Source organism: Mauremys reevesii, linkage group 5 (genome assembly GCF_016161935.1).
Source record: "Mauremys reevesii isolate NIE-2019 linkage group 5, ASM1616193v1, whole genome shotgun sequence".
NCBI lineage: Eukaryota > Metazoa > Chordata > Testudines > Geoemydidae > Mauremys > Mauremys reevesii.
The window spans coordinates 13,745,979-13,773,157 of NC_052627.1; the positions used below are offsets into that span (position 1 = coordinate 13,745,979).

The 27,179-nt window shown below is 44.7% G+C and overlaps 2 long non-coding RNA genes across 4 annotated transcripts in view; one reads left to right on the forward strand and one right to left on the reverse strand.

Annotated features, from left to right (window-relative positions):
* The window catches only part of LOC120406258, a 72,090-nt gene that overhangs the window by 40,407 nt on the left and 4,504 nt on the right, over nt 1-27,179 (reverse strand). For 2 of the 3 annotated variants that reach the window (XR_005599170.1, XR_005599169.1), the window contains exons 2-3: nt 23,114-23,192; nt 19,860-19,957 (exon numbers count right to left, since the gene is read on the reverse strand). This is a non-coding gene — a long non-coding RNA (uncharacterized LOC120406258). Of the gene's footprint in view, nt 1-19,859; nt 19,958-22,259; nt 22,791-23,113; nt 23,193-27,179 lie in introns of those variants that run through there. The other variant, XR_005599168.1, reaches the window with a different exon arrangement.
* On the forward strand, nt 16,063-22,827 carry LOC120406259. The gene is made up of 2 exons (XR_005599171.1): nt 16,063-16,590; nt 22,173-22,827. It is a non-coding gene; the product is annotated as an uncharacterized LOC120406259 (long non-coding RNA).

A 27,179-nucleotide genomic window follows, 5' to 3' on the forward strand; every position in this document is an offset into this window, starting at 1 on the left:
TGGAAGGGGGCGGGGGCTTGGCACAGCGCTCGGAGGGGGGCCGGGGGCTTGGGGCAGCGCGGCACTCGGAGGGGGGTGGGGTCTTGCATGGCACTGGGGAGGTTCGGCAGGGAGAGTATGCCGGAGTGGTGCTCTTCTTATTTGCTTGGGGCGGCAAAAAAGTTAGAGCCGGCCCTGGCTGCAGTAGGGTGAGTGGAACCAGAGCTTCTCAAGGGTTTGTGGTGTCTTGCTTGCTAAAGTCTGACTTGCCAGAGGGTATACGCTAGAGGTAGATGAACCCAAAGCAGGTTGGAGTCAGGTGTGTTAACAAGTTCAGGTAAGCCAGGCCTCTCAATCGTTCTCTTCATGCTCTGGAGGTAAGGTCTCAACATGGAGACCAGCAGCAAAATGGAATAACATGTGCACTGTAGCCTGCGACATTGCCAATAGTCCCCTTCCTGGCATTTTCCTGTACTGTGCATATCTGATTTCAGAGTAGCAGCTGTGTTAGTCTGTAGCCGCAAAAAGAACAGGAGACCTTGTGGCACCCTAGAGACTAACAAATTTATTTGAGCATAAGCTTTCGTGGGCTACAGCCCACTTCATCAGACGCATCATATCTGGAAGCTTGGATGTTTTATCAGTTCCTGCCCCATCCATCGTCTGTACATATGCTTGAGTTATTACATTGTCCTTTTGGAGCCAGCACCGCAAACCCTAGTGCTGGGGGCGGTTCTCAAGATTCTTATAGGTGGGTGCTTAGAACAGAGTTTGAGCTCGTGCCTGTGGATACCTAGGAGAGAGGCTCATTCCTTTGCCATGCTGCTCTCAATTTTTTATAGAAACCTGGTCTGTGACTGGTTTGCCGCATACACATAGGCCACACAGCTCTTAGACCCTATCAAGTGATCAACATACAAAGCATGACTGTAGGCCTTCATTGTGTAGGGATGATTAAAGGCTCCTTATGATGGACAGAGCTTAGACCAGAGATCAAACCCATCCCCTCTCCTCTTTTCACGAGTGTTCTCACTCAGATCACAAGGGCTGCCTGCCTCACTGGTGTCTCCTGAACGAAGGAGTGTGAGACTTGGGCCAGCATTGCATTGCGTCTTTAAGCAGGAGCAGCAGCAGAAGTTCTATTCCCCACGTGACTGCCTGTCTCTGAGGCAAGGAAGCAGGGGATGAAAGGGAGCCCATGGATCAGATTGCTGGGAAGATCCAGGCCCTCTCATTCCTCGCTGTTAAGTGAACCCGCTCTGTGGGCCTGATTCTCCTCCCAGTTGCCTCTTGTGGTGTCATTTACACCAGGGCAAAAATGAATGTACACCACTATCCAAATGCTAATAGCACACACCCAGTGCAGAGCTGTAAATGACTCCACAAGGTGGAATCCAACGCTATATTTTAGAGGTGCTGGATGCATAAAGAATTCTTTGTGTTGTCTTAAGAGCTGGGTATATATTTTTTACCTATCTGGCTTACCTGGCTTCTTCTGGGGGAGAGACTTTAGCTCCTTCTAAAGTTAGTCAAGTAGTACTCAGTGGCCACAAATGATGTGCAAACTGGATTTGTACTTCAACACATTACAATTGGAGGGTCCTGTCTCTGCTCATCCCTTTGAGAGGTTAGGGGAGGTCAGGGCATCATTGGGGTTATGCACAAGCCTGTAGTCTTGACATTTGCAATTTCCCATCTAATCTTCCACTTTCTGTTCTTTCTAATCCCCGTATTTTACAGTGACTGAGCAACTAAATGACTTACAGGAGATTTGCTGATGACACAAATATGTGTGGATTTCAACAAGTTCTGTGCAATCAGCTTTCACTGGGACCAGGGGGATCCTGCCTGGGACTTACTGCTGACAAATGTAATGGATTTTTCACAGTTCAGGGGGCACTGGGGAGAATTAGAATATAACTGGTTAAAAGGCCATATGACAAGCTCTAAATTCACTTGCATTCACCACACCCGATAAGTCCCAAGTTAGTGAAGTACCATATATGGTATCCGATCATTATCTGCCTTATGAGAGGAGACTTGAGGAACTTGGCTTGTTTAGCCTAACAAAACAAAGGCTGAGGGGAGATATGATTGCTGGCTATTAATATACATCAGAGGGATAAATACCAACGAAGGAGAGGAGTGATTTAAGTTAAGCACCAATGTGGACACAAGAACAAATGGATATAAACTGGCCATCAATATGTTTGGGCTTGAAATTACACAAAGGTTTCTGACCAGCAGAGGAGTGAAGTTCTGGAGCAGCCTTCCAAGGAAACAAAAAACCCTAAGTTGTTTCAAGACTGAGCTTAATAAATTTATGGAGGGGATGGTATGATGAGGTTACCTACAATGGCATATGGCCCGTCCATGTCTGTTATCAGCAAATATCTGCAACAGCTGGAGATGGGACACTAGATAGGAAGGACTCTGAGTTACGACACAGAATTCTTTACAGGTGTCTGGCTGCTGGGTTTCACCCACCTGCTCAGGGTCTAAATGATCACTATATGGGGTCAGGAAGTAATTTTGCCCCAGGTTAGATCAGCAGCTAACCTAGCGGGGTGGGGGCATTGCCTTCCTCTGCAGCCTGAGGCATGGGTCACTTGCGGGTTTGAATTACAGTAAATGGTGGATTCTCTGTAACTTTAAGTCTTTAAATCAAGATTTGAGGACTTCAGTAACTCAGCCAGAGTTTATGGGACTATTACAGGAGTGGATGGATGAGGTTCTGTAGCCTGCAATGAGCAGGAGGTCAGACTGTGATCATGATGGTCCATTCTGACCTTAAAGTCTATGAATCTGAGTCAATTACATAGATTAATTTACTTGTGGAAATGCATAGTTTCCTTGACAAGATTAGACACCCAAAGACTACCAGACGACTGGGAAAACAGAATGAATAACCTACAGAAATTGATACCTAGATCTTATACAGCAGTTTTCATCCATGGATCTCAAAGCACTTCCCAACGGATGATCAATAGCGTTATCCTGATTTGACAGGTGGGGCCATGGAGGCACCGTGACTTGCTCAAAGTCACACAGCAGGCCCATGACAAATCCAGGAATAGACCTCCAGTGTCCTGAGTCCCAGACTTGTGCCCTGTTTGCCTCCCAGAGCAGAGGTGTGTGAGCACGGCATCGTGTGAAAAACAGCTGTGAGGGAGCCAGTTCCTCAGCTGATGTAAATTGGCTTTACTGAAGTCAACTGAGCAAAGCTGACTTGCATCCTCTGAGGCTCTGGGCCAACGTTTTCTGTGTAAATTCCATAACTTGAAAAGTGATAGGGAAAAAACGCTAGCCTCCAAGCTCAGAGGAATGGTTGTTTATTCTTACAGCCCAGGAATCTGATCAAATAAAAAAGCTAGCATCACCATTGGCCGGAGGAAGGGAGGACCCAAGAAACTAATCCTCTTGATTATAAGGTTAGAAAGGGTTGATACTGCTGTTGTGGCAAATCATATTGTGTATATAATCCCGTGTAGGGAGCAGGCCTTTGATAAAGTTCCAAGTGACAGACCTCTTCTCAAAGTATAAGCTGGAGGGATCAGATAAGTGTCGGAACTAGGACCGGACAAAGAATTTGTGATCAGCCAGGGGAAAGAAAGGGGAATGTTAAGTGCGGGGGAGGGATATTAAGTTCCACAGTTGCAGAGCGGTGACTTATTGACTTAAATTATCAAAAGTGACTAGTGTTTTTTGGATGCGTCCATTTTTGGTGCCAGACTGAGCCCCTAAAGGGGGTTGATTTTTCTGATGATGGAGGCTGAGGACTTTCTGAAAACTGGGCCCCTTTGAGGTGTGTCACCCAAAATCACTAGTCGCTTTTGAAAATGCAGTCTACATCTCTTTGCCATTTGACTCCCATTAAATTGCACCACTGTGAAAATGCCGTGTATACACAGGTAGTGCCAGCTGGTCCTCGAAAGCAGTGGTTCTCAAACTAGGGCTGCCGCTTGTTCAGGGAAAGCCCCTTGCGGGCTGGGCAGGATTGTTTACCTGCTGCATCCGCAAGTTCGGCCGATTGCGGCTCCCACTGGCCGTGGTTCATGCTCCAGGCCAATAGGGGCTGCAGGAAGCGGCGTGGGCCGAGGGACGTGCTGGCCGCCAGTGGGAGCCGCGATCAGCTGAACCTGCAGACATGGCAGGTAAACAAACCGACCCTTCCTTCCTCTTCAGTTCTCTGGACAGATTTCCCCTTCCCAACCTGGACCCAGTGACTTCTGCTCCTACCACTCCCAGCAATAACAGTGCTTCTCGTTCCTCTCTAGCCCTCTGCCCCTTCTTGCACTGCTCCCACCAAACTCCACTTCCTTGGCTGACATTCACATCCCGTCAGTCCAGCATGTGATCTCAGCAGGTCTTGCTGTTCCTGGCAAGCCTCAAATATTATGTTTTCCCCAGGTGTTCCAGAATGTATGGCAATCTGCTGAGCCTAGGAACCCCTGCCAGGAGCACACAAATTTTGAAGATGCCAACTGGACTATCAGAGGGTGTTTCATTATGGGTCAAATCCTGTACTCATTACAATCAATAGGAAAAGTTATTTTTACTTCAACAGGAACAGGATTTGGTGTTTATTGAGACGCCACGATGGGTTTCATGGGTTATCAGAAAGATCCAGGGACTCTTGGAGGGTTGGGAGGAGCACTTACTTACCTAAACCAATCATGTCCTGATTCAAATTCACTTCTGTGCTTGGGCTGAGGTTCAGATTAGTTCCTAGCCTTAATTTACCCAGCCTTAATTCAAAGGGTATCTCCCCAGGGCTTGCCTGGGACCTGCACTGTTTCAGCCTGTAATTATACAGCTCTAACTGTAAATTTATACTCTGTGCCCTAATGATTAAACCCAGATGAGTCAGCGTGACAGATGGGAAAATTGCATTAAGCAAAAGGTAACTGAATTTGGATCTGCTTTATAATGTGATAAATAAAATCAGTGGACACACGGGTGGTAAAATGCATTGCCTGTTCACATGGGGAACAAAGGGGCCATAATTCAGTCCAAAGAAGCAAACTCTGAAAGGGGCATAGGAATACGGGCTAGAATTAGAGAATTGACTTAAAACTAATTAAAGAGCCATGTAAATACTTTGTAGAAGATAGCATCAGCAGGACTAGAAGGCCTTCTCAGCAGGTCTCAACCTCGGTGAGCATCTTGGAATGGTTCAGGGAACAATACCAACAGCCATGCCAGGAGCAAAACAAATAGCAAGGGGGGGTGTTAAGGGAGCAGTCGCATGTGTTTAACCATAGTCATGGAAGGCAGCACAGATACGCGGGGAAACTTTTAAGTGTAAATCAGGTCTCAGGCAATGGCTGGGCCTGCACAGATCTGCTAATGAATGAAGAGGACACAGGGAGCTTCTTCCACCCCAGCATGCAAGTGCCTGAAACCATCCTAATTTGTCTGCCAGATGTTGGGGAATGCACTGGGGAGGGCGGTGACGATTGACATTGACAGCGGTTATATCTGTGCTTCATGGCTCAGAGGGAGTAACTGTGTGGAATGGGACCCTCCTACTAGTGACCATGCTCCAGTGTCTGTAATTCCCTTGTTCATGTGGCTGAGCAGTATGTTCATCCACAGACATGGTGGGTGGGGATTGAGTCCTGCCCCCAGGCAGGGCTGGTGCAACCATTTAGGCAACCTAGGCGGTTGCCTAGGGCACTAGGATTTGTGGGGGGCACCATTTTCTTTGGCAGCAACCACGGCGGCCGGATCTTCGGCTGCCCCAGTCGCCACCGGCATTTAGGCGGAGGGAGCTGGGGCAGGGGAGCACGGGGAGGGCCGCCTGCAGCAAGTAAGAGGGGTGGGCGGCACGCAAAGGAACTCCTTGCACCAGCTCACCCCTGCCCCGCCTCCTCCCCGAGCACGCCATGGCCACTTCACTTCTCCCACCTCCCAGGCTTGCAGTGCCTAAGCTGATTGGCGCCACAAGCCTGGGAGGTGGGAGAAGTCAAGCAGCCACGGCGTGCTCGGGGAGGAGGCGGAGCAGGGGTGAGCTGGGGAGGGAGGGGGTGCCTCAGGGCGGAGGGGGGGAGCTGCTGCGGGTGAGGGCACCTCAGAGCGGGGGGGCGGGGGGGGAAAGGGTGCAAGGTGGAAGTTTCGCCTAAGGCACAAAACATTCTTGCACCGGCCCTGCCCCCAGGACAAACCTCACCTGCCTGGACACAGGGAGTGGCAATCCAGGGAGATGGGAAGCCCCAGTCTTCCTTGAGAGGAGCTGTGGTTGGCTCCCCTCTTGCTCAGCAGACAGCGTGTGGATGATCCCTGCAAACACTACCCCTTGGGGAGGTGTTCTAGGGCTCCGGAGCGCTATAAACTGGCCCTGTTCCCAAGTGGACATTTGTTTTCTAGAACAATATTTCTCCCCAAAATGTTTATGGGAAGAAAAGGTTGAAGTTCAAGACATTTTGGGCTTAATCTTTCCAAGTGGCTTGTGTTTTGGCCGGTGCAATTAATTGTACTTGAAATTAATGCTGATTGCAAGTGCTAGCAGTTAGACATACAGGGAGAGATTTTAAACAGCCCATAGGGGAGTTAGGTGTTGATTCTCAGTGACTTTCAGTGGGACTTGCACTCCTAAATCCCTTAGGCTCCTCCCTAATTAGCTGGTAATTAGATAGTTAGATTTCAAACTGCTAAGACTACAGGAAATTGTACTTGCAAAATGGAGTCTGTTTGTAGAGAAAGTCCTTTGTGTGAAGGCCACTGGTTATGAATTTCACAACTCCACTGTTCAGGCACCAATACAATGTTTCCTGACAATAATGCATTACCTGAGATACAAGATGAACTAAGTTCTCATTGAGTCATGTTTGTTTGCAGTCTCAGCCGTGCGCCCAAAGAAAATTCCATTTGTCATTTGTAAGTAAATAGTCACCATCGTTTATTAAAATAATGATATTCCCGCAATCTCATTTCACATAAAGGTAGTTCAAAGTCTGAGACGAATGACTCTGCTTATCCGGGCAGTAAACGATAACTTGCCAGAGTTGTAAATACCACAATCTTTGAACTCTGACATGGTATAATTATTTGCAGAGCTTGAATGGAGCATGAAATTAAGATGCATGTGCCATTCTTCTATGTTACCCAGTGTTGGGCAGAGTGTTGCAGCGTCACTCTGCCATAGTAAAGATCCCAGTACTAATCTAAGTGTTTAACGGGCTTTTCTTCCCCATGACATCAATGCCTTTCTGCAAAAAGATGTAATGTCTATATATACCCTATCATGCTCTTGAGTAGATGCGTATTCTTCTTATGGACAGCCATGGACCAGATCCTCAGCTGCTGTAAATTGGCAAGACCCACTGAGTGAGGATCTGACCCACAGGTGCACATTGTTTTGGACAAGGTGTAAAGCCGGTTGCTTATAGTGGTTAAGTCTCCTTAGTGGCTTTTTGTAAGGGTAAATGTGTGAAGCCCAGGGTTCTGGCCAGATTCCAGTTGGGTCATTGCTATAAATCTACTATAAAGCCTGAAGTGTTGTGCTGTATGGCTGTGCTCTAGCTAAAGGCTGGCATCTTCTGCTTCAGAAATCTCAGACATGGGTGAAACAATCACACTTAATCAAACCACTGGTCTTCTAGTCCAACCTTCTGTCCGACACTGGCCAGTCCCACATGCGTCAGAGGAACGTACAGGAAGACCCCTGGCAGCTTGATGCTATCATAACTCGGCTCACTGCTTTTCCTTCCACTCTGTCAGAACTCCCTTCTCTCAAAGCAGGGTTCTGGGGACAGCTGCATCAGGGAGCCGCTGGAAGCAGGACCTTTGTAGGCCAGGGGCAGGCAGGCACTTGTACGGCTGGGCAGCAGAACAGAGGCAAGAGGTGTCTGCATAGATAGTGCTTACTTCTTATGGATCCTCCCCAGCCTGTGCAACTCTCTAACGTTCTGTGGCCATGAGGATGGAACCCCGAGCTTCTTCCAATGGGGGAAGGGCAAACCCCACCCCTGAAGGAAACGCCGTGGAGACTCATGACAATTCCTCTTTCCACACGGGGAGAATGGTGCTCTGAGTAAGAGTCTCAGGATTTGACTCTAGAGAAGTGGTTCCTAAGTAAGACTGGAGTAAAAACTGAGTGAGCACCTCAGGATTGGGCCTCTCGTCTATAGCTTGTAGGCATGGCTATGCATCTCAATGTGAATAAAAAGTGCTGCATAAAAATGCTATTAGAAAGCAACCATTGGGGCATAATGTTGGCAGCCCGGCACTCACTTGCTCATGTCTTATTGCATAATTAATATGCCTGTCTTGGTATTTTGTGCAATTTTTCCCCCAAGTTTTCCCAAGTCCCCACTCAGTGCTTTTACCACATACCTCCTCCTGATTCAATTTGGAAGCATACTTAGTATCAAAGCGTTCTTTTTCTGCATGCCCAAAAGGGGATTGATTTTTTTTAAAACCCAGTAAGAAACATTATCTCTTGAAATTCACTTAAAAACTTAAATTCTTACAAGCCTGCTCATATGGCAGATTCTACTAAATGAGCAGCTATTAGCTAGTCCCTTGCTTTCCTGCTAGCTAGCTTGCAGTTCTAAGCCACTCCTTAGAGATATTTGGCTCAATTCACTGGCTCTATTCTACAAACTGATTAGAGACTAGACGAACTCAAAGAACTATGTGTCCTGAGAGAAAATAAAAATTCCAAAATCTGGCCAATGAAAGAGCAGAGATGTTCCCCCTGAAGGGTCAAATTGTTCTGAAGCATCTATCAAGACTCCTTGTTCCTCAAGGTCACAGAAATCTAATGGATCCAAGTCCAAGAAAAAGGAAACCAAAATGAAAACTTCTGGCAGAGACCACAAGGTGTTAGGATTTCTAGCTATCAGCCTACTCCTCAAAGTGTAGGAGAGTGGCTCATATCAACTTTTCTGATCTGCTATATATGAAGCATAATCATGCTGACCAGTTTGCACTTGTTCCACTCAATCCAAAAGCTAAAACTAAAGGTTGAATCCTGCAATCATTCCATGCCCTGAAATACCAGTGAGGCCAGGGGGAGCTCTGTACATAGAGCAGCTGCAGGGCTGAGTCCTATGATGCCGATCCAGTAACACACTTAAGCCAGGCCAGCTCCAGGCACCAGCCCAGCAAGCAGGTGCTTGGGGCGGCCAACGGAGAGGGGCGGCACATCCGGCTCTTCGGCGGCAATTTGGCGGCGGGTCCGTCACTTCCTCTCGGAGTGAAGGACCAGCCGCTGAATTGTCGCTGAAGACTGAAGCAGCAGCGGTAGAGCTGATCGCAATCGCGTTTTGGGGGTTTTTTTTGCTGCTTGGGGCAGAAAAAACCCTGGAGCCGGCCCTGACTTAAGCACATCCTTAACTTTAGGCACTTCTGTTGAATTGTATTGATTTCAGCGGGGCTTCTTACATGCTCAAATTTCAGCACCTGCTTAAGCATGTTGCTGGTCTGGGGCCTTCATGTAGGTTGAGTGGTATGTACATCTGACGAAGTAGGTATTCACCCACGAAAGCTCATGATCCAATATGTCTGTTAGTCTATAAGGTGCCACAGGACTCTTTGCTGCATGTACATCCTTGCCGCTATAACCAAATAAATAAAACCAATTGCCAGTGTGGAGCTAACCCTTCTTACCACATATCTACCTACACACACTGGGTAAAGTGTGCGCACAGTTCAATCCATTGTTTCTGTGCTACATACAATAAGCCCAGCTCTTCCACACCAGTATTTCAAATCTTATTGTTTTATGTGCAAAAGTCCTTTTTATAACAATAAAAGAAACTACTTCTTCAAGCAAGCTATTTTTGAAATTGTAGGAAGTACCTCCAACTCTCAGCTTTCTTATTCTAATTTTAATGCTTCAAATTAAAACTGGGTAACCACATCCTAATGAATAACGTATGTGACACATGTTGCCTCTTTTTCTGTTGGTGAATTGTTCATGGGCAGATCAAGATTCTTTTAGCGCTATTTGTTGTTTGAAATTATTCACCAAAAATCTTTCTGTGAATAACTCTTCATTTGCAGCTTGGTTATAAGTAGCTGTTTACAAGTGTCACAAAAAAAATTGAAACTAGAGCTGCTTTGATTGCATACATGGGGACAAATTTTCAATGGTGCTCTGACAATTTATACCAGCTGAAGATCGGGCCCATGGAGTGAAATCATGCCTTATTGAAGTCAATGGTAGTTTCGCCATTAACCTTGATAGGGTTAGGATTTCACCCGTGTTCTCTGTTTGGATGAGCATACGTGTTAGAATCATTTCTGACACAAATACTAATGCTAATGAATTCAGAACTCATTTTCTTTCATTATTTTCCAATATCAGGTTAAAAATTCATCATGTCTGTGAATATTCCTGCCAGTGAACTTGGTCTCTGGAATATCGGCCAAAAGCAAATGCAAATGGATTGCAACACAGTCAAAGCAAAGTCATTTGAAAAATGGCTGCAGTGTTCTCCCACCTGTGCATTCCATCAAGATACTGTTTACATAAGTTTTGCATTCCTCTTTATAATAACATGTGTGTTGGGGGTGGAGGGGGGGGTTAGTCATTGTCCCTTATTTCTTAAAGTGCCATAAACTAGGTAAGCATCAAATATTTATATATGGCCCCTAACAGTGAAGTGAAGATTGATTAAAGGGTTCAATGGGATCCACACCGCCCCATCAGCTACAATGATATATAATAGCACTTTCAGACTTACTATACATTCCATGCAGCTCACTCCGGAGAACCATACTAATCTCTGACCAATGTTGATATGGGCCTTGTTTTTCAACCCTGCAGTGATGTGTGTAACACCATAGGCCCAGAAGTGCCTGGCTCCTGCATTTTATAGTTTTACTATTTCTGGGCCAGCTTGAGGGGGGGAAAGAATGATCTGCACAGCTGAGATAAAGTTGTTCTATTAATAGAAACTCAGAGAGATCAAATTAAGCAGCATCTTGTGTGCAGCTTGCAGTGTGTCTAAGATGTCACAGCGTAATACCACCGGTCATGGAATATAAGATGGTGAAATCCTGGCCCACACTGAAATCTGTGGCAAAACTTCCATTGACTTCAACAAGGCCAGGATTTCATTCCTGGTATGCAAATTATCACTTACAATGGTGCTAGAATAAGTGGTTCATATTCAGCACTCTGGGTGTAGCCAAGTATCTCAATATGCTGCATTTTTATAACCTAATTGCACTGACATTCAGTGGCAAAATTCCTATTGGCTTCAATGGGATCAGGATTGGGCCTAAGTGGAAAATTCAAGCCTGTAGGATGCCTATGTACCACTTAAGTCCATATGACTTTAGTGGAACTTACGTGATTCATAAAACTTCTGCTGTTGAATTCCACCTTGTAAGAGCAATGCCTTAATGGGAGTTTTGCTTCAGTAAGGAGTGCTTGCTTGGGCCTGCTGCCTTTCAACCCTCACAACCAGAACTTAGTGAAGAACTGATGAACAATTTATTCTGACAAATTTCATCCCCCTTTTTTTTGTCTCCAAATTAGCCACAAACAGACCATCATAATTTTCTTGAATTTATTCACTATTCAGAATTATTGACTGAATAATTTCAGAGAGTAATTTTTGGGCTGTTCATTGTGTACAGCAGTTCATTGTGAGGATAGGGTATTTGAATTTCAAGCTGTATCAGTTAACTTTGAATGGACAAATGGGTCAGGTGATATGTTTTGTCTTTCCTGAATGGGTCAGTGTAATTTTTACAATGAGGTTTATATTTACCTTTCATATTCATTGGGGGGGGGGGAATATTGCAGCTTTCATAAGGCTCTTACTCAAAACATCCCAGTGAGGTAGGTCAGACTAATTGGCCCGGATCCTCAATGGTGTTTGGACACCTAAATCCTATTAATTTCATTGGAAGATGGGCAACTGATACTTTTGAGGCGTATTCTACCCATTTTACAGAAGGAGAAGCTGAGGCAGGGTGTCACAGAGTGTCTGGCCTTTTACAGGGAAATGGTCTCAGCCCTACCTATGACACAATTAACTTGCCTCCGGAGGTGGGCAAAAATAAATAAAGTTCATGTGACCGGTGGGTTAAAACTGTGGATGTAGGAGAAGCTTGAGCCCGAAGAGAAGGAAGGCTTCTGCAGGAGGCAGCCCAGTGAAGAAAGGACTGAGGTGAGATGGGCTGGCCTTAGGGTGACTAGATGTCTCAATTTTATAGGGACAGTCCCGATATTTGGGGCTTTTTCTTATATAGGTGGCTATTACTCCCCACCTCCATCCAGATTTTTCATGCTTTCTATCTGGTCACCCTACTTGGCCTCCACACTGAGGAGGAAGGTTGTATACCCCAGCACAAATGCCTTCAAGGAGGGGCTGTTGTTATGCAAGTTCTGGTCTTGAGTTCTGTTTCTCGAAAGACTTTGTGGCCAGCTCAGGTGGAACCAATGGAGGGCAATTTAAAGGGACCAGACAGAAGCACACGTAAGCCTTGGAAAGAGGACTGTGGAATCCCTTAGCCAAGAGGGAAACATTTGAGCATGGGGTGGTGTCACCCCCATGAAGGGGCACTCTGGAAGAGGTGTCCCTGATAGACAGAGGTGAAGTGTCTTGCCCAGGGCTCCAGAGGGAGCCAGTATCAGACCCAGAATAAGACTGTGCTGAGACACTAGTACCTTGCTCTTCTCAATTATTTTATATAATGTCACACACATGTTCAATATTAAATCCCTGTCTCCTTAGCCTTGCTGTGATTCTTAGCTATTTGTTTGAGCTTTATCTAAAATAAAGAAAAAGTTTCATTTCAAGGAGTTATTTACATTGTTTAAAAAAAATGGATCCCATCTGTAAGGTCTGGGTCTATGAATTCTCAGTTATCTCAATAGCAGCATTCAGTCAGTGCTCTCCATAGCATTAAACACTAGCCAAAGAACTATGCTGTGTTGCAATGAGCATGGGTCTCTACCAATAATTCCTCTTGCACATATTTCCATCTTCTCCGGTATCTATTCATATGCCTCAAGGCAGACTTCTCGTCCCATAATTCATGGCTGACATACCTAACATTTTATTCCAGCCTCCATTTGTAGAAGCAATAAAAATGTTAAAGGCTGCTGATTACAAATCTGAAAAGAAAGTTTTCGGCCGCACCCTTATATTAGGCAAAAGAATGTAAATTATTTGGCAAACTCTTCTCCTGGTTAAGATGGGAGCTCTTTAACAGGAGGAGTTGCTTGAAAAGCAGCTTTGGAAGCGATAGGCATTCAGCAAGAACTCATTTCACTTGCGTCAAGGGTGAAAACATTCCGGGATGGTCTAATCTGTGGGAGCATGATCCTGTGCACTGTCCTGATACGTCTCGTATTCAGAGGGTTCTCTCAGGGAGAACGCTCAGGGTGCTTTCTGAGGAGATATGCAGGAGGACAGCGTGTGCCCGTTTCACCCCGGCGTCATCACAGATGGCACAATCCTGACAATTAGCCAAAGCGGACCGAACTCCAACAAGAGGGGACTGTTCAGGGTGGCACAATGGGATGAAACCAGGAGTAATGTGATGTAAGTGTAACCGACTCAGCGTGATGCTCTGTCATCCTCTCCTGGTGGCTGGGCTGCAGATGGAGGTCGAGGAGCCTGCTACAGCAATAGCTAGCACAGCTGGGTCATTTCGCTCAAGTTGCAGACCCCTAGGAAGGTAGGTCCCAGGTTTGAGCCTCGCTGCTAACCTTCCCAGGGTAGTGGTGACCCATCCATGACCCATCCGATTCACTTCAGTGGGAGCTAACTGTCTCCCCCTTCCCAGTCTGTCTAGCTGGGTGTGCCAGGCGATTCAGCTGCGGAGACAGGGCCTCAAACTTTGGCCTGTGCTAAAAGAGGGCAGGCTCCCTTTTGGGACAAATGCTGGGAAGGCCTCTTATTTATGATTATTTATGCTCCGTCCTCCTCAGCGTGTCCATGCAGCGGGCAGACTCTGTCTTGCCCTAAGTATTTAGAAAACAGCAAAGAGAATATGAGAGGCGCAGTGGCCAGGTCCATCATATTCACTTCACAGCAGCCCAGAGGCTAGGGGGTCAAATGAGACATCAGAGCAGGTGGGTCAGCTTGACCTTGTCACAATCTCATCCTTACAACAAAGTCTGTACACACTGGGATACTGCTTGGTTCATTGTTCTAGGGAAGAATTGAAACCATGCTCTCACCTGGGGTCAGTCTGGATTACTGCAGGAATGTTCTAATAAACAAAGTGCCCTGGGCTACTGTATGTAGGTTTCTCTCCTCCTCTGCTACATGCAAGCCCAGGAAACCTTCTGAAACAACAGAAACAAGCATTTCTTATGTTGTGCCTGTTACTTCTCAGGACGAGTTGTGGAAGTTTTCCAAAGGCTGTTAAGGAAACTAAACACACATGGAATGAGAGGCAAAGTGCTGACTTAGAAACTGAGATTAGAAACTGGCTAAGAAACAGAAAACAAAGAGTAAGACCCTTTACATCACAGCGGCGGATTAACAAGAAGGTGCCATAAAGTTCTGTTGCAGGACTGGCAGTAATCTGGAAAAGGAGGAGAATAGTAAGGTGGGTAAATCTGCAGAAGACACAATATTATTCAGGTTGGTCAAGACCAGTAAAAACTAGGATCCTAACCAAGCTAGGTGAATGGACAACACTGCACTTGGGTCAGGAAAATTAAATCACTTTCTAGGTACTTCTATGGCCCTCATCACCACAGTCCTAACAATCATTAATGGATTTTATCCTCACTATGCTCCTGTGAGATAGAGAAGGATTATTCCCATTTTATAGATTGGGAACCAATGTACAGGGTGGATGAAGTGAAAGTCTCTCAGGAAGTCTACGGTGAAGTTAGGTCTCCCAAGTCCCAGTCTGGTGCACTAACCACTACACTATCTTTGCTACTAAGCCAAACCTCTACTCTATGTGCAATGGTCAAGAAAGCAAATAAAAAGGTGGGCTGTCTACAGGATGGGGCAGAAAATAATAGTATTTCTATTAAAATACCATAATGAAAACCAATTGTGGGCCCTCATTTAGAACCCTGCATTCATTGATGGTCATCCTTTCTCCAGAAATATATAGCAGGAAGAGAACGGATCCAGAGATGGGAGGCCAGAATGATTAGAGCCATGACAAAGCCCTGGCTGGGATGATTTAGCTGGGTTTGGTCCTGCTTTGAGCAGGGGGTTGGACTAGATGACCTCCTGAGGTCCCTTCCAACCCTGAGATTCTATGATTCTATGTGAAGACTTCTGTTGGAGGAGAGACTGGGGCTGCTTCGTTTAGAGAGGTGAGAAATAAGAAAAGACATGATAGAGGCAGAGAAAATAATGAGTGGTACACTGAAGGTAAACGGAGTGCTCCTGCTTACTCTCTCATACCACAAGAGGCTGCAGGTTTAAAACAAACATAAGGAAGTACTTCTTCACACAACACACAGTCAACCTGTAGAACTCCTTGCCAGGGGATGTTGTGAAGGCCAGAAGTATAACTGGTTTCAAAACAGAATTAGATAAGTTCATGGAGGATAGGTCCCTCAATAGCTATAAGCCAATAGGGTCAGGGATGCAACCTCAAGCTCCGGGTGTCCCTAAACCTCGGACTGCTAGAACCTGGGACTGGACAACAGTGCATCAGCCAATTGATAATTGCCCTGTTCTGTTCACTTCCTCTGAAGCATCTGGCAGCAGCCACTGTCAAAAGACAAGATGCTGGCTAGGCAGACCACTGGTCTGACCCAGCATGGCCATTCCTATGCCCTTAAGGATCAGGGGACCCCTAGTAAAATTAAAAGGGGGCAAATTTTAAACCAATAAAACATCATGTTTTTAACTCAATGAATTAATCTCATTGCCACAAGGTATCTTTGGCTCCCATCTCTTAGCAGGATTAAAAACAAGGATTTGACATAATGAGAACACGCAGAGTTACACTAGCTGGGTGTTGCTGGGCACTGGCCCTTTATGGAACTCTAGGTCAAACACGGGCCAGATCCCAGCTCAGCAAGGAACAGTGGAATTCTGGGAGGTGTAGTTCCCACCGCCACCTTGGGCAGCAACGTATGCTGAAAAGCAGGAGCAGAGAACTAAAGTCACCTGTTTCTCATTGAGAGAGAGAGGAGGTTCTGCAGTGGTTCTCCTTTTATGTGAGTATTGGAAAAGGGCCTAGTTTGTGCTGAAGAGCCTTGGAAACAACAGGCTTTGGCTTCCTAAAGGGCAGGAATTGCGAGAACTCCCTCCCCCTAACTAAGAGCCTCATGACTGGGAGCACACCTGATAATGGGGACACCTACAGAAATCAGTCGGGAGCAGCTGTGTAGAGAAGCCTGCGACAGGGCTGGGAAGAGGCCTAAAGACAGGCTGCACAAGCAGGGGAAGGAAGTGAGCCCGGGCCTTGACACAGAGCATGCAGGCTGCCTGGGGTGTGCTTTTGCAGAGAGAGCCCCCTTTCACCCAGTCCCCTCTGCAGCTGGGTGGGAGCTGACTATATCCCTAGCAAAGCACCTGGGACTAGCCTCTTTAGCTGCTCAGCTGTGTGCAGCCTGGTTTGGAGCCTGCAGCAGAGGGAAGAAGAACCTCGAGGAGCCCTGCTACAATGGGATGAAGGCCCTACGGATCCTTGGAGAGGGATTGTGACCCATAAGGGGTGAGTAACAGCTGGTTAGTATCCATTTTGGCCTTTTTGTTGGACTTCTGTTCATCCTGAAGGGGGTGGAATTTTCCTAATGTAGTAGGAGGTATAAATTAAATCACCCATGCACGCTACCAGCAGAAGGAGACTGTGAACTAGATAGGAAACTGAGGCAGCAACCACAAGTGACACTGCAGAGGTGGGCAATCTATGGCAGTAAGACTTAAAAAAAAAGGGATAAAATTCTTCATGTTTTTGGGTATGATGCAACCACTAACAGACAGAGCTAGGAGGAGATTTCTCCTTTGACTTTACTGTCTTGGAGTTTTTTGTTTTGATTGGATGGGGTTTTTTTGCATCTTTTTCTGAGGCAGCTGGTAGTGCCCACTGTTACAGTAAGGCAGTTCCTGCATTCCTGGAACAGACCAGAGTGCAGGGGACACTGAGGAAAGGATAAATGCAGCAGCCACGTATAGCATGCTTGGGAGGTTTCAGGGAATTTTCACACGTGGCTCTCTGACTCTTTGAGTCAAATTCATCCCTGGCACAAAGCTAATGAGTTCATTGGAGGCCGGCTCCTTGTCTTTAGTGCAGAATTGAAGAGCACTCTCCAGACTTGCAAGAAGTGTAGGTTGACAGTATTGGAAGTTGAACTCCTGTATAAATCCACAGAATGGGTCCAGAACATACAGCAACAGCACAGGCAGTTTGCCCACAGTAACCTACCAGTGTTTGGCCTGGAAGAATGGTCTATTGCGGGGGTGGGGGGGAATCACGGTCTTCAAGTACAGTCAATTCTTGGCCTCCGTGCTGAAATGGCCAAGCATGAACTGTAGCATGAACACCTGTCTGCTAGGGACTGGAGTGCTTCTTGAAGCTGTCCACTGAACAGGTGTCAGGTGGCAGTTATTGCCACTAACTTGAGATAAAATTATCTGTATTCTAGGCCATTGGCCTTCTCCTGAGCCATTCAGTAAAGGAAGAGCCTTAAATATAATGGAAACTAGGAAGATGTCTGTGGGTAAAATGGCTTTTCTCCTCCTGAATTTCCAAACTCCCTGTAGCTAATGGGTGATAAAGGTGTATTTTCCTTGCGGTGGTTTGATAGCCTGGATTAGAAAAACCTACTCAGCACCAGTGACTGCAGACTGCACAGCTGTGATTGCAGGTGGTGTTGGGAGGGGGACAACCTTTCTTTTTGTGTCACATGTGTTAGATGGCCTGAGAACTGGCTGCCTGTTGGTTTTGTTTTTGTTTTTTTATTACCTCAGAGGAGCATTCGGAGAATGGGCTGAGCCCCGCTCCTGTTGCAGTGCATGAAAATTGAGAAATGGGCATAACAGTCTCAAATGGTGCCTCTAGATCTCAAAATTAGAGTGCACCGTGTAATCTATAACCATTAGTAGTAGAAATATTGCAGTAATAAGGGGATTCATTTGAGATCAAGGCGCTACAGAGTTAGGCACAGGTATATGCTTAGTAAGAGAGAGTCCCTGTCTTGACGACTGTATATTCTAAATAAACAAGAATGAGAGAAAAGAAGGAATCCCCCCGCAACCGTAAAATAATCCACGATTTGCCCCGGGGCGGCGATTTCTTAGGGCCTGATCCAAAGCGCATTGAAATCCTGACTTCCGTAGGCTTTAGTTCAGACTGTAAAACAGTGGACTATCCTAGCCAATATTACATCTAATAGGTTTGTGCTGCACTGTTCATGCCTACAAACAGCAAATAAAAAGAATCATTGCAATTGAAAAGGCTGAATTTGATCGAGGCTCTGTATTTTATTTAAAATCCCCATTCAAACTTTGATCTCTTGTTTTGTGACAGGTTTAGCCTAGTTCTTAACTGAACCTGGCCAACGGGCATTGACTCAACAGAGTAGTGCAAAGTGATGGAGTGGTAGTAATCCTATCAGATGCTGGCTGGCTAGGTATAAATCGCCTAAACACGCCCTTTCCCTCCACAGGTGGTTTCCCTCCTGGTGCCTCTGGGAATGAATATTAGCAAAATATGTTATAGCGCCAGTTAAGACTGTGGCCGAAGATACCTTATCCACTCAAAACCTTACAAGAACACGAATAAATTAAGGGGGAACATTTGTGCATTCCTTTCCTCCTCCATATTGCCCGTGATGCTGGCAAAAAGACCCTACAGCGCTGCATAAGATGTTCATTTCCAGCTCCAACCATCTGTATTGCTTCTTGGTATCTGTTGCAGAAGGAAGATGGGCAATATTCTCTGCTTGAAGTTACTGTCAACATTGTGACATCCAAAAGCAATACTGCCTGGGATCACAAGAGCGGGAATAACTTCAAGCAGAGAATTTGGCCCATATTTCATCTCCAACTGATACCAGAAAGCAATACGTACCCCAGTTCCATTGGACTCTCGCTCTAATGCAAAACCTTAACAGTGAGTTCAGCAATGTGAAGGTAGGGTAACCGCTGCAATGCACAGAGTAGATGAGCTGGTCTGTTGGTATAAAAGCAGATGAGGTCACTGTTTGAAGTTGTGCGCTGGCGTATGGGTTTGAAGCTGGGGCATATATTGCTTTTTGAGATGGAAGATTGGCCAAAGTCTCTGCTTGAGGATACTCTCAGCATTGTGACCCCCATCTGTCCTTTGAATCCCATTTATTGGTGAGAGAGGGATGCCTGTATTGATACACAGTTAGTTGAGTGAGGAGGGAACCTTATATCAAACATGCAGAGGCCTGATCTAGTTGCAGTACTGAATTTGCTTGCCGTCAGTGCTGTAAATGTATTTCCAATAACACCATTTCTCCCAGGCCATGAAGGGTTGGTTCAGCTGTTCTCAGAACTGATTGTAGAAGTAGTACTGGCGTAGTGTTGATGATTATATAGGGCCTTCAGTCTGCATGCATAACCCTCCATGACAGTGGTGGGAATTGCATAAGCAGTATATAGCTCAGTGTTTCCTTGACAAGCAGTTTCTTTCTTTTTAAGGTGTGTGAGAAATGTCTGAGGAATCTATACCTCATGACTTTTATTCCAGTTTTTGTAACACCCTTTTATACAAGGGCCTTGGATTGTACTACCCGGGGGCCTTCATCTTGAATAAATCCAAATTATAAGATGACAATTACATTTTATAGTATCTTCCCAAGGTGATTTTAATTTTATTATTGAGGAACTTAAGTAAAACAGCCAGTTAGGGAAGGTGATGTAAGTGTACAGTAAATCTGAACAGTTCATTACTCAGGGGCAGATAAAAGTCAATGTTCTCTTTCCATAAACAATGTAAAATAAAAGTGCACTTACCTTCCAGTGTTTGTTTGCGTTGCCATCCAGTAGATGGTGTGTTTTTACTGGCCTCTGTTCAACACAGCCTATGGCGTGGTTCCTGCTGTCCATTTACACTGGACACCATTAAAAATGGATAGTTATCACACCATGGTAATTATCTCTACTCTGGTATTTGCATTATTTCCCTAGCCAAAGAATAGCAAACTCTAAATTTAAATGGTGTTAATAAATGTCCAGTTTTTAACAGCACTGATTATACCTAACAGAGATCCATTTTTGCAAAAAATGGGAAAAATAATATACTTCTACAAGTTTATAAAACTGTTTTTCTAATGTTGATTACCAGGAATGAGATCTCAAGATTGAATGGCAAGAGAACTATACGTTTCTCATTGAACCAGGGAATACCTTCTAAATCCCTGAAACTGTTCCTGAGTCAAAATGGGGATCAGAGATTTTTCTGACCACTTAGGAGCCTGGGGCATATCTGGGACTTAGGTTCTACCTTAAAGCCTTCGTAGCCAGATGAGAGGTCTCTTTGATGTCCCACTCCAAGAGGGTAACGGTTGCCGCACTGGCACTTACACAGAATTATAGCTGTTTGCATGGGGAAATTAACTGCCAAATGTCACTGTCTGCTTTTCTCTGCTTGCACCCAGCTTCGCGGGTTAGTAACCTGCAGAGTGTCCGAAACATTTCACTGGCTTAGTCACGCTTCTTTTATTGATGCAATTATGTTGAGAGAGGGGATGCATATTTAAAAAACACAAATGAGTCCCTAACAATCCTTTAAAACTGCAGGTGTATGCTGCCTGCCATTTCAGAGAAAACAAACTTTTCTAATAAAAGCCAGCTAATATTTCCAAGGTACCTCTGGCCTCTTAATGTGACCCCCGCCTCCAAATACCATGAATACAGCTAATTGCCAGAAATACAGATACATGGAACGTTCATGGCACTCGTTGATCCCTAATAGAAAAGTCCCATAAAGACAGACCAGCAGTCACAGTACCCATTCCCCTGCAATGACCTTGAAGTGATTTCATGATCTCCATCGTGTTTTCTCATGAAGGAGGGATTTGCTAATTCGCCTTTAAATATTCAGCTCAAAAGGCAAAAGACAGATTCCAAATAGCAGGTGACACACTTCTACCACATTGGGCCAGGATTTCTGCTCTCTTTGAATTCAGTGCAGGTCCTGGCAGGAGGGGAGACAGAGCTGATCTTAACCTACCTTTACGTTCCCCAGGGCTGCCAGTGTGGTCTGCAATGTAGCAGAGCCTCCTAAAATCTAACCCTCATCCTGTATATATCACATTCTACCTTCCTACTGGCACAAAAGTTGTTCTAGTTCTTCAGTGCCTTAGACATTGAGAAAACCCACTATTAATTCGGATTATGGTAGTTCTTAGAGGCCCCATTTGAGATAAGGAGCCCATTGTGCTAGGGGCTGTACGTACACATAGTGAGACAGTCCCTGCCCTGAGGAGATCACAGTGTAAGTAGACAAGACAAAGAGAGTAATCATTTTATAGTCTCGGACCTGAGGCACAGAGATTGAATGACTTGCCCTAGGTCACACAGAGAGCCTGTGGCAGAACCAGCACCGGACCCCAAATCCAAGTCCCTGTCCAAGCGTCTTAACCATAAGACCAACCTGCCTTGCGAGTTGTTTTGGACACTTCTTACTCTTGCTGTGGAAAGCTGTGCAAAATTCACAACTTGCACATAACTTCCCAAATCCCAAATTTAGCGTTAATCACAGTTTTGACCATATCACTGTTTTGGAAAAAATCACTAAATTCTCAAAACATGAATGTTGGCATATTTTTAATGGGAAAGTGATCTTCGCTCAGTTCATGGACCCCCTTTGCCCATTTTCCCTTGGTAGATGCCTCTCGTGTGCTCAGAATTGACTCCAAGGACTCAACATCCTATTTTCCTCTCTCCCCACAAAAATACTAAATATGCAATGATTGATTTAGTGGCAATATAGCCTCACTCCAGCTAGTATGCGAACACAAAAGGTGGATGCATGAGAAAAGACGTACTCTGCCTGCCTTTAACATGCCTGAAGGGGCATATGGATATATTTGAGCACCAGCTGGTGATGAAAATCACATTGAACAATTTGAGTCCCTTATTTGGGAAAAGATATTTAGGTGCCTAAAGATACAGGTAAGTGTCTAGTGGGATTTTCAAAAAGATTTCCATGGTATGTAGGCACTTCTGAAAATCCCACAAGGTGTTTCTCTGTATTTTAGGTTACCTAAATATCTTTGAAAATGAAGCTGTATGTGACTTTTTTTTCTTTTTTTGAACCCACAGGAAAAAGCACCATCCTTTCACCCTCTCATTTTAGAGGTAAAAACAAAAGTAAGATGAGAAGAAAACCCTTTGGAACAACTGGTTGGTTTCAGTGGGTATAACAGAAATAAAGCTGTTTATTTTGAAAGGCTTATTTGGTCACATACGTACTGGTTGTAGCCATACATCGGACTCTGTCTTCATGGCAAAAGAGACAGGCCAAAAAGATTGGTCGCCTCTGTGAACAACTCATTCATTTCTAGCAAAGATGTTTTTCAATCATGATTATGTCCACAAGAGCTTGGAATATACAACCTCTAAATTGTCACTTCAAATCTGGCTCAGGGCCGTACGAGGTAAAAGCTGTTACTATCTGTTGGCTGTTTGGGGTTCTCTGTGTACAGGAGTCGTCATCACAGAAAGTATAGAGCCGTTGGTACAAATACATTGTTGGCAGAACAGAGAGCGAAGTGAAGTGTGGATTGGAAAATGGAGGCTGTGCTAACTGCTGTCTCCAAGAAGCGGTCTACAGTTTGACATATTGATATGTGTACATAACTCCTGCTGAGCCTGGTGGAAGTCTCAGATGTGTATCGAGGGAAGAATGATGACTATTTCAGACTTTCAGCCGATCCAATTCTAGTTAGTGTTCATGAAAAATAAACAAATCAATGAACCATGAGAGATTCCTTTTAAAAGAAAAAAAAAGCAGCTGATTGTTGGTTACATTTTTTGCAAACATTATCATTAACAAACTTTCCACTGAAAATGCCAATGGATTACAGCGTGGGAAGGTGGTGGGTGCAATGCTAGATCAAAGTGTGTGCTAATGTGTCATAATTACAAAGTACTGAAACAAGCAGAGACTTATCTCCTATGTCCAAGGTCAGTGTGGCATTACCAATGGGTAAAGGCATGTAAGAACATTACCAATGGGAAAAGACAAGCCCTGAGTAACTTACCATGATGAAAGTGTGACGCTCTCATGCAGGACACTGCTAAGCTGCTGTCATTTGTCCTGTGTCGAGTCTGGGCAGGTTCCTCAGGTTCCATGGGAAAACAATGGAAGAAACTTATTTGGACGGGACCTTCTCAGCAATGGGAAGGCCTTCAGATATACAGCATTTAAAATTAAATCGTAGCAGAATTAACAATTCTACTGTCGACGAGATCACTGTCGATGGTTGCTGCATCTGATGCTGAAGGAGCGTTGTGATTGAGGGGCTATTTAATATCTGAGATAGGCTCTCAAACTTTATCCTGGAAGGACATGATCTATAACAGGTTTCTCTCTCGCCTCTATTTTCTATGAATGCTATGGGTTAGTTAAGTTCTCTCTGAGATGTCACAGGTTTTATCCTATATGGTTTAGTGGGATTATGGATTTATAGGTATCTGGCTGCATGATTAGAAAACTGTACTTGCTCCTCAATGGAATCTCAAGCAACTTGGTCAATATCATTAGAAAGGTATGAAATTTCTAACTTTTTAGGTGGCCAAAATACAAACTTTATAGTATCATGAAATCACTGTCAAGATGTCTTCCAAAAGTGATAAAAACATCATCATTAGTGTATGAATCTTCATATAAAATAAAGTACACAAGATAGTACACAAGGATATCGTACAGGGGTAGTCAATGGGTGGACTGCGGGCCAAATCCCGACCACCAGATGCTTTTGAACAAACATCAAAATCTTGTTTGTTTTTTGTATTATTTGCTCTGGAGTCTGGAATCTTGACTATGCCTTGACCAAGAAATTTAGGCCTTGACTAAAAGTAATTGACTGCCGCTGATATAGTATATGAAAGAATACAAATAGGACTGGCTGAATTAATAATTTCATCAATATTGCCTCTTTTGGTCCACAGAAATTCTCAAATTCATTAATTAATTGGTGAATCCTTTCTACAGATAATTCTTAGGCTATAGGTTGTTTGCAAACCGTTTGTAACAAGCATTTGTTGTTCAAAGCTGGAGCAGTTTGATTAGATATATAGGGCCTGATTCATAACCTTTACTCTGGTCTTACATTAATGTAACTCCTTTGAAATACAAACTCTGAATTCTGTTCCTATAGGCCGTATAAGAACACAACTATAAGGAAGTGCAATGCAGTCTACAAGATAAAACAGAAGATACAGTTCAAAACACAATACAGAAGTACATAGGTGCTGGAACTAGGAATGCAGGGTGTGCTCCTGCATTCCCCAGCTTGAAGTGGTTTCCATTATGTTCAGGGTTTATAGTTTGATTCAGTGGCTCTCAGCACCCCCGCTATGTTCTTGTTACTTGTGCGGGGGTGCTGGAACAATCTGCAAAGTGAGTCAAATGTACTTTTCACCAATATCTAATGGCATCATTGGCTCTGTGTATTAAATGTACATTTTATTGTACTTACGGTTGGAAAATCTATACAGTTGCCACTGAAACTTACTGTTCTCTGGATTTTATCATATACTATGTGTCTAGCAAAGAAATGAGAGATCCCTCACCAGAGGCAGATTAGAGTTTTGTGGGGCCCTGGGCCAGAGCAAATGGGGGCCCCTCCCTGCTGCTTCTGCCTGTAGTTCTCTCCCCTCACCCACTCCCCTCTGGTGCTCCTGCCAGGGAAATGGGGTCAGGGCACAAGGGCTTGCCCCATCCACCCGCCCAGCGCTCCTGCTGAGGAGTGGGGTGCGGGGTACCCATTTTTCCAGGGGCCCCTGGGCATATCTGCCACTGCCAACGACTCATCTGTCAGCATGAAGAAACTCAAGCACAGAATAAAATAAGTTACTGTGATCCCACACATATTATCCATTACAAATGCAGACTATATTAAAAAGCCAACTGGGGACAGGTGGTTTAAACACAGGCAAACAGCATGTGTAATAGAAAACCATGTGATTCTAGATCTTAGCCAGAGCCCCATTTTCCTGCTGGAAGTTTGGCAAATGTCGTATATCAGTGACGTGCGGATTTGTTACAGCCCCGTGTATGCTATCTGTAACCTACCTGTGCTGTGGTTAACTGGTGGCCTTTTACACCCTGGGTGGCATGTAGACAATCAGATGTTGTCATTCTTTTCACTTAATTGATAAGCATACAACAGGCTAATAAAGGTTGCAGTCCCTGCTACTTTCCTTTATGCTGTTGGTTAATATAATATATGGAGACATACCTAGCTCTGGAAGGGACCTTGAAAGGTCATTGAGTCCCACCCCCTGCCTTCACTAGCACAACCAAGTACTGATTTTTGCCCCAGATCCCTGAGTGGCCCCCTCAAGATTTGAGCTCACAACCCTGGGTTTAGTAGGCCAATGCTCATACCACTGAACTATCCCTCCCCGCTTTGACTTGACTGATCCAGCAAAAAAGTTGCATGATGTATGGCCTATGTGTGATTATCATTAGGCATGGCAGAATTTGAATTTTATTTTTTGTATAATTTTGATATTTTATTTTTAAGGATTTTTTTTTAACTTTTGTCGATTTACATTTTCACAGCTGTGGGAAATTATGGGGAGGGGGGTATCAGGCAATAATTATTTAATGACCGTAGAGGTTGAGATTCAAAATTTATAACCATTAAAACACAAACGGTCAACATATGTCAAGATTTATCAAATCAAAATCTAAGAAGTTCCCAAGCAGCATTTTTCTTACTTTGCCTATCGGTACATTTTGACTATGAATGATGGAAATATTTTTTTATTGGTTTGTGAGAGTACAGTGAAATCCAATGTTTAGCGATATTACCAATAAAAATCTAATTCTTCCGAGCCTCACTATATTATATTGTCTAGGAATCTGAGTTAAAGTAAGAATCCCTGTATATTCAGAAGAGGGAGAACTGAGGAACAAGATTTATATTCGCTCTTAAGAGCGGAGAGGGGATTTACTATTGGCTGAACATTGACCATGTACAGGGAGAGATCAAATCAGGAAACCCCTTCTTCATCCAGGAATGTCCAAATCCATGTGATGGTTGAAGGACGGTTAGTACGTGGAGACTCGTGTGCATGTACATAACAAGGGATTTTTCCCTCTAAAATGAAGCTTTCAGGACTGAATAACTCCGCTCCCCAGCACTTGGAGTACTTACTCATAGTGCTTCCTGAATCTGTACAAGGTAGAACAACTAGAAAATAACCACGTTTCAACCACTCTGTTTTGCCATGTCACTGACAAAGCAACAGGCAACACAGATGTGAATTCCAGCAGGCATCCTAATTACTATGATCAGCACCATGCAGGAGTCTCTTGACTGCAAGGCTCTGCATATCTGTGCTCTGAAATTGCTCCACTGTCACCTGTATGGGACCCATAGGGTGGGAGCTGACAGTGAAGTGAAGGAAGGGTTGAGGGACACGACTTCTGAAACAGCAGGGGCAATGCCCTGAGGTGAACAACACGCTTTCAGCTGCTGCGGGGAAGGACTGGAGCCAATTAAGGTAGTGGGGCTTGTAGTTCTTTAGTGCTAAGCAGAGCGCATCAGCGAAGCCTCCTTTTCTTACAGTCCAGTCCACCATCGAACAGCAACTCATGTATTGTCTAGTGATGTGACAAAACTACATTGAAAGAGTAAAGCAAGTTCCACACTATGAATCATCATCAGGGTGTATCTGTCTCAGTTTATGCACATGGCACAGCAGTTTTGGACCATTTACTACATATATTGTCTGAGTCTCCTACAAATTTGGGAACAGATCCCCTGCTGCTGGAAATCCCGGAGACCTCCATTGTCCTGACTCCATGAAACTCCGTGCAGCTTTATACCAGCTGAAGGTCTCATCCCCGGTGTTCGGAGAGCTGAAAGATGTGACTACATATCGGTCTGTGGAACTCGGACACCATCGATACAGTATATTTTTCTATATTTGGGTTTGCTCTCTGGACCACAAATCAAACATGAGAGAATGCCTGTGAAGAAAGTGCCATTTCCCTTGTGACAGAAGAGCAGGATTTGCAGCAAATCCATCATAAATAGACTGTGGAATAGATAAAATGTCTCTCATGAGATGCTTTAATAAGACTCCTTGCAA